Source organism: Dreissena polymorpha, chromosome 6, assembly GCF_020536995.1.
Source record: "Dreissena polymorpha isolate Duluth1 chromosome 6, UMN_Dpol_1.0, whole genome shotgun sequence".
NCBI classification, from domain to species: Eukaryota; Metazoa; Mollusca; class Bivalvia; order Myida; family Dreissenidae; genus Dreissena; species Dreissena polymorpha.
The window spans coordinates 100,662,153-100,676,029 of NC_068360.1; the positions used below are offsets into that span (position 1 = coordinate 100,662,153).

The window sequence follows — 13,877 nt, forward strand, 5'->3', positions numbered from 1 at the left end:
CTATAGTGGGGGACATATTGTTTGTGCCCTGTCTGTTGGTTTGTGTGTTTGTGTGTTTGTTTGCCCCAACTTTAACATTTGCAATAACTTTTGCAATATTCAAGATAGCAACTTGATATTTGGCATGCATGTGTATCTCATGGAGCTGCACAATTTGAGTGGTGAAAGATCAACTGGTCAAAGGTCAAATATATGGGTCAAAATCACTCATTTAATGAATACTTTTGCAATATTGAAGATAGCAACTTGATATTTGGCATGCATGTGTATCTCATGGAGCTGCACATTTTGAGTGGTGAAAGGTCAAGGTCATCCTTCAAGGTCAAAGGTCAAATATATAGCTTCAAAGCGGCGCAAAAGGGGACATAGTGTTTCTGACAAACACATATCTTGTTTAATGGTGATTTTGTGGTAGGAGGTTAGTGAGTTTTATCGGTAATTGCTATTTTCATCTTATTTTGTCTACCACTATTTTCTTGTTTTTTTACACGATTTTGTTGATGAAGCATTGCAAAGAGTGTCAAATAAAGACTTGGAACCATATTTGTCATATGTCCATGCAGTGTTCATTTTGAAATTGATTTTGAATGCTTTCATGTTAAATGTTTAAATGCTATCATTTTTGTTTTATAAATACATGTGAAAAAGTTATACATTTTATAATAAATATAAGATTTGTATGTGCACACAACTAAACAATTTTTGTGTGAAAATTATTATTTATTTATTAATTTTTGCAAATTGGCGATATTATTACAAATAGCCATTGAAAATAATATTCATCTGCAGTTTAACAATACTTCAATAGTATTAACTAATAATACAACATTTGCTTTTGTGTTTTGTAGGGAACTTGTTAGTGTGTGAAATTGGTAAGGGATAAGAAGGCAGATAGTTCTCTCACTGGTTTTAATTAATAATGTTATTATTTTGTTATTTCTATAACATTGTTTGAATGCAATATACAACGGAGTTGCAGATTTTGTATATCAGGGTTTCATTAATAAACAAGCACTCTTTCTTTATGTATTTGAAATAATTTTATTTTTGCATTTTGATGTAATGTAATACAAATAGTATTATATTAATGACATTCCCAAAAGTATTCTTAGTCCACAGGACATTTGGTCCTGTGGACTTAAAAAACTTGCAGGACTGGACTGGGATTCATAGGACCAAAACATCATGTCACCGAGTCAAATTTATTGAAGATGGTTCGACACTTTTGGGAATGTCTGTATTGTTCTTCTGCTTAAATGCATGGTTTTTTAAAATGCATGAAAATACTGTAAAAAAATTTATTGCAGGTTTGCAAAGTTGGTTTAAATCTTTTAATAAAGTCAAGTTAAACAGTGGAGAATTCTTTTAATTAAAATGATGTTTGATATGTGTATTAATAATTTGTCATAGCTTTAACTTGTTGATTTTATTACAGAAGCCATTTTAGCACATCAAAATAGTAAATCATTTATTATGCCCCCCTTCAAAGAATAGGTGGCACATGTATATTGTTTTGCTGGATGTCGGTCGGTCTGACTCTGTCCATCGGTCTGTCGGTAGACCAGTTCGTTTGTTGAAATTGGGGTCAATAGGTCAAAGGTCAAGGTTACTGTCACAATAAGTGTCAAAATCATTTCCGATCAATAAGTTATCAACCAATTGACCGATTGGCTTGACACTTAACAAATGCATTGACCTTGGACGTTAGATGACGCCGATTGAAATTGGAGTCAGGAGGTCAAAGGTCAAGGTAATTGCCACAATAAGTGTGAAAATAGTTTCCGATCAATAACTCGTCAACAAATAGACTGATTGGTTTGATACTTCTCATGTCTATCAGCCTTGATCAGTAGATGACCTCTATAGAAATTGGGGTCACTAGGTCGAAGGTCATGGTCACTTGTCACAATAAGTGTGAAAATTGTTTCTGATCAATAACTCATCAACGAATCAACCGATTGGCTTGATACTTCCCATGTGCATTGACCTTGGACAGTAGATGACCCCTATTGCAATTGGGGTCACTAGGTTAAAGGTCAAGGTCACTGTCAAAATAAGTGCGAAAATTGTTTCCGATCAATAAATCGTCAACAAATTGACAAATTAACCTGATACTTCACATGTGCATTGGCCTTAAACAGTAGATGACCCCTTTTGAAATTGCGTTCACTATATATAGTTCAAAGCGCTGTTTTGGGGGCATATGTCTCCGGCCGCGGAACTCTTGTTTGTAATTGAATTTGTAAAATTTTGTTACACAATTACAGTGTATATGAGAGTTTGTATCTTGGAAAACTGGGCTTATAATGAATGTGCATAAAGTATATTGTCCCAGATAAGCTTCTGCACAAGCTAATCATGGATGACACTTTCTGTTTTTATAAAATTTTCTGTTTAAAGGAGTTATAAACAAAAAAAAACAACTTCTAGGTGAAAAGTGTCGTACTGCACTGGCTAATGGGTACAATACTTAATGCACATGCATTTTCCTCCGTTGTCCGAGAGACTGACTGATGTATTATTGTGCCCCTGAAGGAGGGCATATAGTGATCGCACTGTTCATCTGTCTGTCCGTCCGTCTGTCCGTCCAGGGTTTTTTCAGCACTGTCTGCACCTCCGGAAAATGGAGGCACTCCCAAAGCAAACGGACACGATCCCAAACCGAAATTATTAAAAAAAAATCCCAATTTCCAAAAAAAAAAAAATTTTTTTTTTTAAAGAATGAAGTGTCTTATAACTTGTGTGACTAACCAGTGTTTTGTTTTGGTAAAAAATATCTGCTATAAGGTTTTGACTGTACAGTTCTTATCTCAGAGTGTTACTGTAACTGAAAAAAAAAAAAACTGCAGGTCTTCAATAAACGTTGAACATGCCCAATATTGCATCTGTTTATATAAAGAAGACAAAATAACAAATAAAAGCAAATTTATTTGTTAAACCACTGAATTCTTTAAGCATGATAAATTCACATTTTTTTCCCAAATGAGCCGTTTCATCGAAGCAAAAATTCCCAAAATGGCCAATTTTGTCGATAAAAATTTCCCAATTTGGTCAGACTCCTTTTCCCAAAATAGGCAGAAAAAACCCTGCTGTCACACTTTGCTTTTAGGTTTTGAAAAATGCTTATAACTTCTATGTCCCTTGAGATATAACCTTCATATTTGGTATGCATGTGTATATGGACAAGGCCTTTCCATACGCACAACAATTTTGACCCCTGTGACCTTGACCTTGAACTTAGGGTCCGCGTTTATGTGTCGCAATCTGTGTTTAGGTTTTGAAAAATGCTCATGACTTCTATCAAAGCGTTTATAGGGGGCATATGTAATCCTATGGTGACAGCTCTTGTTTATTTTAAAATTTCTCTACATTGTCAATAGTTATTTTATGATATCCGTATTTTAGTTTCATTACAGTTTAGCAAGAGGGGACTGTAAGTTTAAACTATCTGTCTGTTTACAGTCTTTTTGTTCCGCATCTTGGCTTCTCTACGATTTCCCAATTTCAAGTAAAAATAATGTATGTAAACAAACTGCAGCTTTTGTTAAGCAATAATACTTGTCTTTATAATTTTATCAAGTATTTGATTTTTAAATAACATGGCACAAATGACCCTCGTTCTCGGAAAACTTGGCTGCACGCAGTGTGTACAGGCTTATCAGGGATGACACTTCCCCATAGACCTGATTTTTGTTTAGAAGAAACTTCTTTGTCCACACAGGCTAGTCTTGTGGGCCACTTATCGCTCATGAATTAAACCCAGAACAAGACTTAAATGGTTAAAAAAATGTTTTGACCAAAAATCATGTTTGCCTCAAAGGTCATACTTATTGAGATCGTAAGTCAAAATGCTGCATTGCATTGATTTCAAAGCTCTTGTGTCTAAGGTAAATGACTATGTGGGGTCGAACAAATCTGTCAGTGATAGCTGTTGTTTACCCAAAGGGAAATGCAATTTTCCTATGAATTTGGGAACAATGTTATAATCATACATTTATATCTAGTAATGATTTTTATTCTGCTTTTGCTAAAGAATCTTACAAAAACCTATTCACTGGAGGCAATAATACTTTTCTTTAAATCCAAGTGTATTCTATTGAACAGGTTATTTAGAGTCTAATAAGGTTTCAATGAGGCTTTTGAGTCCACATTTGTACAAGACGATTGTTCCATGTGGATGTCATTTACCCAAAGACCTTTTATAATGAGGCTTTGAGGACACTTAATTTACCTACAGGACAATGGAAGAATGGAATATATTCAGCCAAGATTTATAAGCTGTAGATACTTACAACAGTTGAGCCGTACACTTTTGGAGCTATTAGATCCATACAAGAGTCTCTTTAACCCTTTGCATGCTGGGATATTTGTCGTCTGCTAAATTAGTGTCTGCTGAATTTCTAAAATTATCATTTTCTTCATTTTTCGAAGACCACTATAAGACTACACTGTAACTCCAATATAACGCGGATGACGGGGTCCAAGCCACGCATCAGCATTATATAAACGGACAGCGTTATAAGTTTGAGCTTATTTATTTAAGGGGCTATAAAAACAGGTAAAGTATAGCCTATAATATAGGTCCTTTGTATCGTCATGCTGTGTTGTCATCCGCAAATATATGCATGTAAACCGAATCGAACGATAACAGTATAACTACCGCTTTTCTAATATGCACATTTATCCGACAATCCAATATAATTACATCACTAACGAAAAAATAATGTTTAACATTTATGACAAGAAATATGTTTACGAACTTCGTAAACAAATTCATATGCCTACGCCATTTTTCAGAAAAATTAGTACAGTGCATTATGGGACACAGCTTTCATTGGACGAGCGAATTTAAATTTAGATTGAATGCAATACGATACATGTACAAAGAAATGTTTAATTGCGTCATACGCAGCATGTAAAAAACGTGCTTTCCATGGACTTTCTGAAAACGGGCAAAAATTTAAGTGCATCTCTGTTAACTATTACACTGCGTTAGCATGTAAATAAATTGTCCGGATTTTAAAATTTACTTTTCGTATACGTACTGAAACATTAAACACACACAAAGATATTTTTATTTATCAAGCATGTGTAGCATATAATAAACAATAACACACTTACACAGCCATAGTTTATACAATGAAATACAATACACGATTAATACAAAACATAAACAGGTAATCGTTTTAAATAACTTTAATTTGATAATTATTCCGCTTGCACTTGCCTTATTGAAATTAGCGCATCGAACCGCTCTGATAGGGAATACAGGGAATAAACACCAACTCGCGAGTTTTCACACCTTTATTGACATTACACAACAGATTAACACCAATTAGCTGTCGAGTGTTGTTTAACCTCTAATCAATTAAAATCAGTTAAACGGACGGATAAAGCAATCATTGCTGTGATCGCCGGCTTCTTTGAATTTATGAAAATACATGAAGTTGCATAACATGGATTTGAATCAGAAATGGAAGGTTGGAGAAAAAACGGGATCCAAGGACCCCCCGCGTTATATTGGACACAGCGTTATAACGGACCGCACTATATTGGAGTTACAGTGTAGTAAACAGTTTGGATCATGATCAGATGCCAAGTTTTGTGGCATCTGATCTTGATCCAAACTGTTTGCAAAGGCCTTTAAAATTCGGTTCCTTCCAGCGCTAAAAGGGTTCACCCTTTACTACTTAGATACGTATTTTGACGCATTTGTGGTCCCTTAGAAAGTAATATTTAATTTTTAGACACTTTTTACTAGATTCAAGTGTTTAAGGCTTCATCTACAAAACTTAGAAACTGATGGACAGCAAACAGTATAAAACCTGAACAGACTGCGAGTTACTCGCAGGCGTCTCTGGTTTTATGCTGTTTGCACATAGCCATTGTCACTTTGCTTCTAAGTGGGAAAGGGTTAAGTCTAATTAAGGGCTTATTTCCTTTAATCAAATTACTAGGAATTTTTATGCGCCCCTTCGAAGAAGAGAGGTTATATTGTTTTGCACATGTCGGTCGGTCGGTCCGTCCGTCCGTCCACCGAATGGTTTCCGGATGATGACTCAAGAACCCTTACGCCTAGGATCATGAAACTTAATTCATAGGTACATTGATCATAACTCGCAGATGACCCCTATTGATTTTCAGGTCACTAGGTCAAAGGTCAAGGTCACGGTGACTCAACACAGAAAAATGGTTTCCGGATGATAACTCAAGAACACTTACGCCTAGGATCATGAAACTTCATAGGTACATTGATCATGACTCGCAGATGACTTAGTGATTTTCAGGTCACTATGTCAAGATCACGGTGACTCGAAACAGTAAAATGGTTTCTGGATGATAACTCAAGAACGCTTACGCCTAGGATCATACAACTTCATAGGTACATTGATCATGACTCGCAGATGACCACTATTGATTTTCAGGTCACTAGGTCAAAGGTCAAGGTCACAGTGACTCAAACCAGTAAAATGGTTTCCGGATGATAACTCAAGAACACTTACACCTGGGTTCATGAAACTTTATAGGTATATTGATCATGACTGGCAGATGACCCCTATTGATTTTCAGGTCACAAGGTCAAGGTCACGGTCACGGTGACTCGAACCACTAAAATGGTTTTCGGATGATAACTTAAGAATGCTTTAATAATGCCTAGGATCATGAAACTTCATCGGTACATTGATCATGACTCGCAGATGACCCCTATTGATTTTCAGGTCACTATGTCAAGGTCACGGTGACTGGAAACAGTAAAATGGTTTCTGGATGATAACTCAAGAATGCTTACGCCTAGGATCATACAACTTCATAGGTATATTGATCATGACTGGCAGATGACCCCTATTGATTTTCAGGTCACTAGGTCAAAGGTCAAGGTCACAGTGACTCGAAACAGTAAAATGCTTTCCTGATGATAACTCAAGAATAATTAGGCCTAGGATCATGAAACTTCATAGGTACATTGTCACAGTGACAAACGTATTCACACAATGGCTGCCATTACAACTGACAGCCCATATGGGGGGCATGTATGTTTTACAAACATCCCTCGTTCATAATTAATCTTCTGAGGTTTAGTTTGAAAAAATAATCAATTTTGACTACATTGTTCAAAATTCATCACTTCTGAATCTCCCTGCTTGTATGTTTTAGCAAAGTTGTCCCAACTAATTGTCAAGCATGACATGCACTAGGTGACTAAACCTTATTATTTTGGTTTGCAAATAATTTATTTTAAAAAAGCTTTCTTTTTCTTATTTTTGAACAAATGAAGAAATCTCCTCACCCCCAGATCCTAATGGTAATGATGATATGCCTGCGCAATATTTATCCCAAATTTTAATATTTACAGGTATCTGCATTTGCACTATGTCATCTATACTCCCCAAATTAATTGTTTTATGCATTTGGGAAAATTACGAATATAAACATTCTAAAAATGAGGGAGTTTGTTTTGTGAATATTAACTTTTATTTATACTGTAGGCATTTGATATCAAATGTTATTGTAGAATTATTAACCAAACATTTTTATTGCCCATGTTCTCATGTTTTTATTGAAGACATAATTTGTTGAATTTAACCATTTAAACTCCATCTGAACTATCTAAGGACATTTGCAATTTAAAAGATTCATCTGGGATTTAATTATTTAAAATCTAAAACTTTAATGAGCAGTAGCTAATTGCGGCTGATTATCTAATACTGCCAGTAAAATATCTTACAATGGATCGTTGGGGGCATGAAAAGACTTGTTAGTGCGGACTTTGTGCAATGAAACAATGGCAGCTTTGAAAGTCTGCCAACCGTGGTCAAAGATTTTGTAAATATATCTAAATTAAACAAATAAATGACAAACTGATTTACAATATCTACTTGAAGTGCTTTACTACGTAAAATATTTACCTACAGATTAGAGGAAAAGGTTTTGAAACCTTTAACGTGAGGAAATATTGTAGTGATTTATTTGTTGCTTATGGTATTTGGAGGATTTCTGTGCTCAACCAACACTTTTGTGAGCTTTCCAATTTATTTTATGTGCAAAGAACACTTTGACATTGTAAATCTTTGCTATTTAGAATGTAGATAAAAATTACTGCAAAAATGCATTTGAAGTTTTTATTAAGAGCATTACATTTTGTTGTTAAGTTAAAAACTTCAAATTAGTTGAACATATTCTTTTTAATATTAATGAATTGGGTATTTAATATTAAACAATTCATTTTTGAATGAGGAAAATCATGATAAAAAAAATAAAGAGAATATTTAGCATTTTTTGTGTACTGTTATTATAATTTTTCTTTGCTCCTTATTAACATGAAAGATTTAATGTTTACCTGAACGTGTATTATTATTTGTTAGATCTCTGGCTTATTGGATTAATTGTTATGTGAATAATAGCATTGAAGTGGTATCATTGAGTCATTTTTATATCTTTAAAATACTCCGTCATGTCTGTAGCTGCAAAACCATAGAAAATATCTGTCAAGACATTTAAACAGCTTTGACGATCAGTTTTGTGAATTTTGTGTGCGGTCTTTTGGATGAAATGAAAATCAATGAAAGACTTATAATGCAACTAGTAGTGTTCTGGTTTGTTTGGCTTACCATCCGACACTGCTGATGGTTATGTGATGTGGAACATAATGCAGCGCAGTATTGGTGTTTGTTTGCCTCGGATGTAAGATACAGTCACTGCAAGGATGTATTTGGTTATGAAAAGTAAGATTTATGTTGTAAACATATGAGTCTCATTTTTGGGATAACTGGATTTAATGCAATTTTTCGAAGCAATTTTGTGTGTGTCTAATTGGGAAATGTACAGGTACCAGCCCAATGGGCAATAATGTACGCGAAAAAAAATGAAATTGGGCAAATTTGTGTTGTTAAGTCTTCATAGTTTAAAATTGGTGTATTTGATTTTTTTTCTCAGCTGTTTTCGGAGAAAACCCGAGGTATTGTCATAGCCAGCTCGTCGTGTCTGCCGTCCTTGTCAAGGTTTGTAAAGGTTTTTAACATTGGCTCTAAAATTAAAGTCCTTCCACCTACAACTTTGAAACTTCATATGTAGATGCACCTCGATGAGTTCTACACGCCACACCCATTTTTGGGTCACTAGGTCAAAGGTCAAGGTCACTGTGACCTCTTAAACAAAAAAGAAAAAAATTCTGACAAGCTTTTGCAGCCGAGCGTGGCAATCATTATGCGGTGCTCTTGCTTTGCTCCCAAATACTTGAAAATTGTTTTTCATATGTCTGTCCGTTATGTCGGTCCATCCACCAAATGGTTTTCGGATGATAACTCAAGAACGCTTAGGCCTAGGATCATGAAACTTCATAGGTACATTGATCATGACTGGCACATGATTTTCAGGTCACTAGGTTAAAGGTCAAGGTCACAGTGACAAAAAACGGATTCACATAATGGCTGCCACTACAACTGACAGCCCATTTGGAGGCATGCGTGTTTTACAAACAGCCCTTGTTAAAAATAGAAAAACTGTTTCTGCTTAATTACTTGTGCTTGGAGTTTAGATTACATGAAGAACTAGGGACTGTGGCCAAACGAGTCAAGGTCAACAGGGGACAAAAATATTTATAAATTGCACTCGTCCTGCAGGACAAGTGCATTAAAATTTTCACTCGTCCTGCAAACACATGCACTTGTCCTTCAAATATGTGTGAAAGAAAGATTGCAAAGGACTGATATGACTAACAATGTTTCCTATATCACTGCTAAAATGCTGCTTACTTAGTTATTCATGCCAGCTGATCACAGAAGAAATGTTAACTTACTTTATTTATGAGGAACACAAAATAAATAAATGAAGACAAATTTGTTTTTTTCCTTTTTCTAATGCTTGCGTGCTTTCCATTTTGGATGGTTGAACATCGCTCCTGCCCCCTTTAAAGAACGCTCGTATGTCAGACATTTTTCAGATGAAATTCAGACTGGTTTAAAACCATACTTCGCAGTAAAATAATTCTTTAAAAAAATCAATACTTACAGTGAATGAAGTCAGATGGTTCCCTGTCAACATGGACGCGCAAAGTTTACACCAAAAAGCCAATATTTACTCGGGACACAGTATCGCATAACAACGCGCACCTGCTGTATGAAATTTACAATAACGATTTCCGGTTCATTCGCGTTCTACTTTCGGAATAGATATGCTTTAAGAAATGATTTTATTTAATGAAAAAGAGTTACTGGTCAGAAAATACATATTTTAACATCAGTTTTTTTTCACTCGTCCTGTAGGACGAGAGCTTTAGGGAAATTCACTCGTCCTTTCAAGATTTAACTCGTCAATACGAGCGGACGAGTGGAATTTTTGTCCCCTGGTCAAGGCCACTGTACTATAAATAGAAAACTGTAAACTGTAAACAATTGCTTTCTAGTCAATTACTTAAGAAAGAAAAGCCCTATCTTGATGAAAATCTGGGTATAGCCAGCTTGCATGGAAAAGTTGCTTGAGATTGCATATGGTGCGTTGTCATGGTAACTGAAACTTAAAAAAGAAACAGCTCTTACTCACTATAACTAATATTTGGATGGAATTATCGCTGTAAATATTTCTGTAGATAGCTTACGTGAAGATCTTGCAAGTGTATTGCATTTTGGGCCTGTAAGGTCAAGGTCAATGTTACTGTTAATACAAATAGAAAAATGTTTTTGGGTGTGGATGGAGGTTTTTCTCTGAAATTTCGTGTGAAGATTTCTTATATGCAGACCCGGCATGGGAATTTATTTGGTGCCAGTCGGTTAAAGTCAAGTCCAAGGTCACAGTTACTTAAAATAGAAAAAAAGTTTCTGCGTAATAAATTGAGTATGGATGGAGATGTTATGCTGAAATTTTGTGTTAATGTAGCTTAGTTTAATAATTAGCTTTGGGATTCCGTATTGGGATTTCCTCTCAATTGTTTGATTTTTCATGGGGTATAATGAATCTCTCTTGTGGAAGTCATATATTGGTGCAGGTTTGAAGGTCACCAACATGAAAACGTGGAAGAAGGACAAAAAGGGTGACAAATGTCATAAGTATCTGTGTAGTCTAGGCCATTGAGTCTAGGTCAGGTTAAGTATCTGTGTAGTCTAGGCCATTGAGTCTAGGTCAGGTTAAGTATCTGTGTAGTCTTGGCCATTGAGTCTAGGTCAGGTTAAGTATCTGTGTAGTCTTGGCCATTGAGTCTAGGTCAGGTTAAGTATCTGTGTAGTCTTGGCCATTGAGTCTAGGTCAGGTTAAGTATCTGTGTAGTCTTGGCCATTAAGTCTAGGTCAGATTAAGTATCTTTGTAGTCTAGGCCATTGAGTGTAGGTCAGGTTAAGTATCTGTGTAGTCTTGGCCATTGAGTCTAGGTAAGTCTAAGTATCTGTGTAGTCTAGGCCATTGAGTCTAGGTCAGGTTAAGTATCTGTGTAGTCTTGGCCATTGAGTCTAGGTCAGGTTAAGTATCTGTGTAGTCTAGGCCATTGAGTCTAGGTCAGGTTAAGTATCTGTGTAGTCTAGGTCATTAAGTCTAGGTCAGGTTAAGTATCTGTGTAGTCTAGGTCATTGAGTCTAGGTCAGGTTAAGTATCTGTGTAGTCTAGGTCATTGAGTCTAGGTAAGGTTAAGTGTCTGTGTAGTCTAGGCCATTGAGTGTAGGTCAGGTTAAGTATCTGTGTAGTCTAGGCCATTGAGTCTAGGTCAGGTTAAGTATCTGTGTAGTCTAGGTCATTGAGTCTAGGTCAGGTTAAGTATCTGTGTAGTCTAGGTCATTGAGTCTAGGTAAGGTTAAGTGTCTGTGTAGTCTAGGCCATTGAGTCTAGGTCAGGTTAAGTATCTGTGTAGTCTAGGTCATTGAGTTTAGGTAAGGTTAAGTACCTGTGTAGTCTAGGCCATTGAGTCTAGGTCAGGTTAAGTATCTGTGCAGTCTAGGTTATTGAGTCTAGGTCTAGGTAAGGTTAAGTATCTGTAGTCTATGCCATTGAGTCTAGGTCAGAGTAAGTATCTGTGTAGTCTAGGCCATTGAGTCTAGGTAAGGTTAAGTATCTGTGTAGTCTTGGCCATTGAGTCTAGGTCAGGTTAAGTATCTGTGTAGTCTAGGCCATTGAGTCTAGGTCAGGTTAAGTATCTGTGTAGTCTAGGCCATTGAGTCTAGGTCAGGTTAAGTATCTGTGTAGTCTTGGCCATTGAGTCTAGGTCACTGTTAAGTAGATGTGTAGTCTAGGTCATTAAGTGTAGGTCAGGTTAAGTATCTGTGTAGTCTAGGCCATTGAGTGTAGGTCAGGTTAAGTATCTGTGTAGTCTTGGCCATTGAGTCTAGGTCAGGTTAAGTATCTGTGTACTCTTGGCCATTGAGTCGAGGTCTAGGCAGGCTAAGTAGCTGTGTAGTCTAGGTCATTGAGTTTAGGTCAGGTAAAGTATCTGTGTAGTCTTGGCCATTGAGTCTAGGTAAGGCTAAGTATCTGTGTAGTCTAGGCCATTGAGTTTAGGTCAGGTTAAGTATCTGTGTAGTCTAGGCCATTAAGTCTAGGTCAGGTTAAGTATCTGTGTAGTCTTGGCCATTGAGTCTAGGTCAGGTTAAGTATCTGTGTAGTCTAGGCCATTGAGTGTAGGTCAGGTTAAGTATCTGTGTAGTCTTGGCCATTGAGTGTAGGTCAGGTTAAGTATCTGTGTAGTCTAGGCCATTGAGTCTAGGTCAGGTTAAGTATCTGTGTAGTCTAGGCCATTGAGTTTAGGTCAGGTTAAGTATCTGTGTAGTCTAGGCCATTGAGTCTAGGTCAGGTTAAGTATCTGTGTAGTCTAGGCCATTGAGTCTAGGCATGTTAAGTATCTGTGTAGTCTAGGCCATTGAGTCTAGGTAAGGCTAAGTATCTGTGTAGTCTAGGCCATTGAGTCTAGGCATGTTAAGTATCTGTGTAGTCTAGGCCATTGAGTCTAGGTAAGGTTAAGTATCTGTGTAGTCTTTGCCATTGAGTCTAGATCAGGTTAAGTATCTGTGTAGTCTTGGCCATTGAGTCTAGGTCAGGTTAAGTATCTGTGTAGTCTTGGCCATTGAGTCTAGGTAAGGCTAAGTATCTGTGTAGTCTAGGCCATTGAGTCTAGGTCAGGTTAAGTATCTGTGTAGTCTAGGCCATTGAGTGTAGGTCAGGTTAAGTATCTGTGTAGTCTTGGCCATTGAGTCTAGGTAAGGCTAAGTATCTGTGTAGTCTTGGCCATTGAGTCTAGGTAAGTCTAAGTATCTTTGTAGTCTTTGCCATTGAGTGTAGGTCAGGTTAAGTATCTGTGTAGTCTTGGCCATTGAGTCTAGGTCAGGTTAAGTATCTGTGTAGTCTAGGCCATTGAGTCTAGGTCAGGTTAAGTATCTGTGTAGTCTAGGCCATTGAGTTTAGGTCAGGTTAAGTATCTGTGTAGTCTAGGCCATTGAGTCTAGGTAAGGCTAAGTATCTGTGTAGTCTAGGCCATTGAGTCTAGGCATGTTAAGTATCTGTGTAGTCTAGTCCATTGAGTCTAGGTAAGGCTAAGTATCTGTGTAGTCTAGGCCATTGAGTCTAGGTCAGGTTAAGTATCTGTGTAGTCTTTGCCATTGAGTCTAGATCAGGTTAAGTATCTGTGTAGTCTTGGCCATTGAGTCTAGGTCAGGTTAAGTATCTGTGTAGTCTAGGCCATTGAGTCTAGGCATGTTAAGTATCTGTGTAGTCTAGGCCATTGAGTCTAGGTAAGGCTAAGTATCTGTGTAGTCTAGGCCATTGAGTCTAGGCATGTTAAGTATCTGTGTAGTCTAGGCCATTGAGTCTAGGTAAGGTTAAGTATCTGTGTAGTCTTTGCCATTGAGTCTAGATCAGGTTAAGTATCTGTGTAGTCTTGGCCATTGAGTCTAGGTCAGGTTAAG

The 13,877-nt window shown here is 36.7% G+C and overlaps 1 protein-coding gene across 5 annotated transcripts in view; it reads left to right on the forward strand.

Annotated features, from left to right (window-relative positions):
- The window catches only part of LOC127836082 (uncharacterized), a 97,722-nt gene that overhangs the window by 15,384 nt on the left and 68,461 nt on the right, over positions 1-13,877 (forward strand). The window lies entirely within an intron of this gene.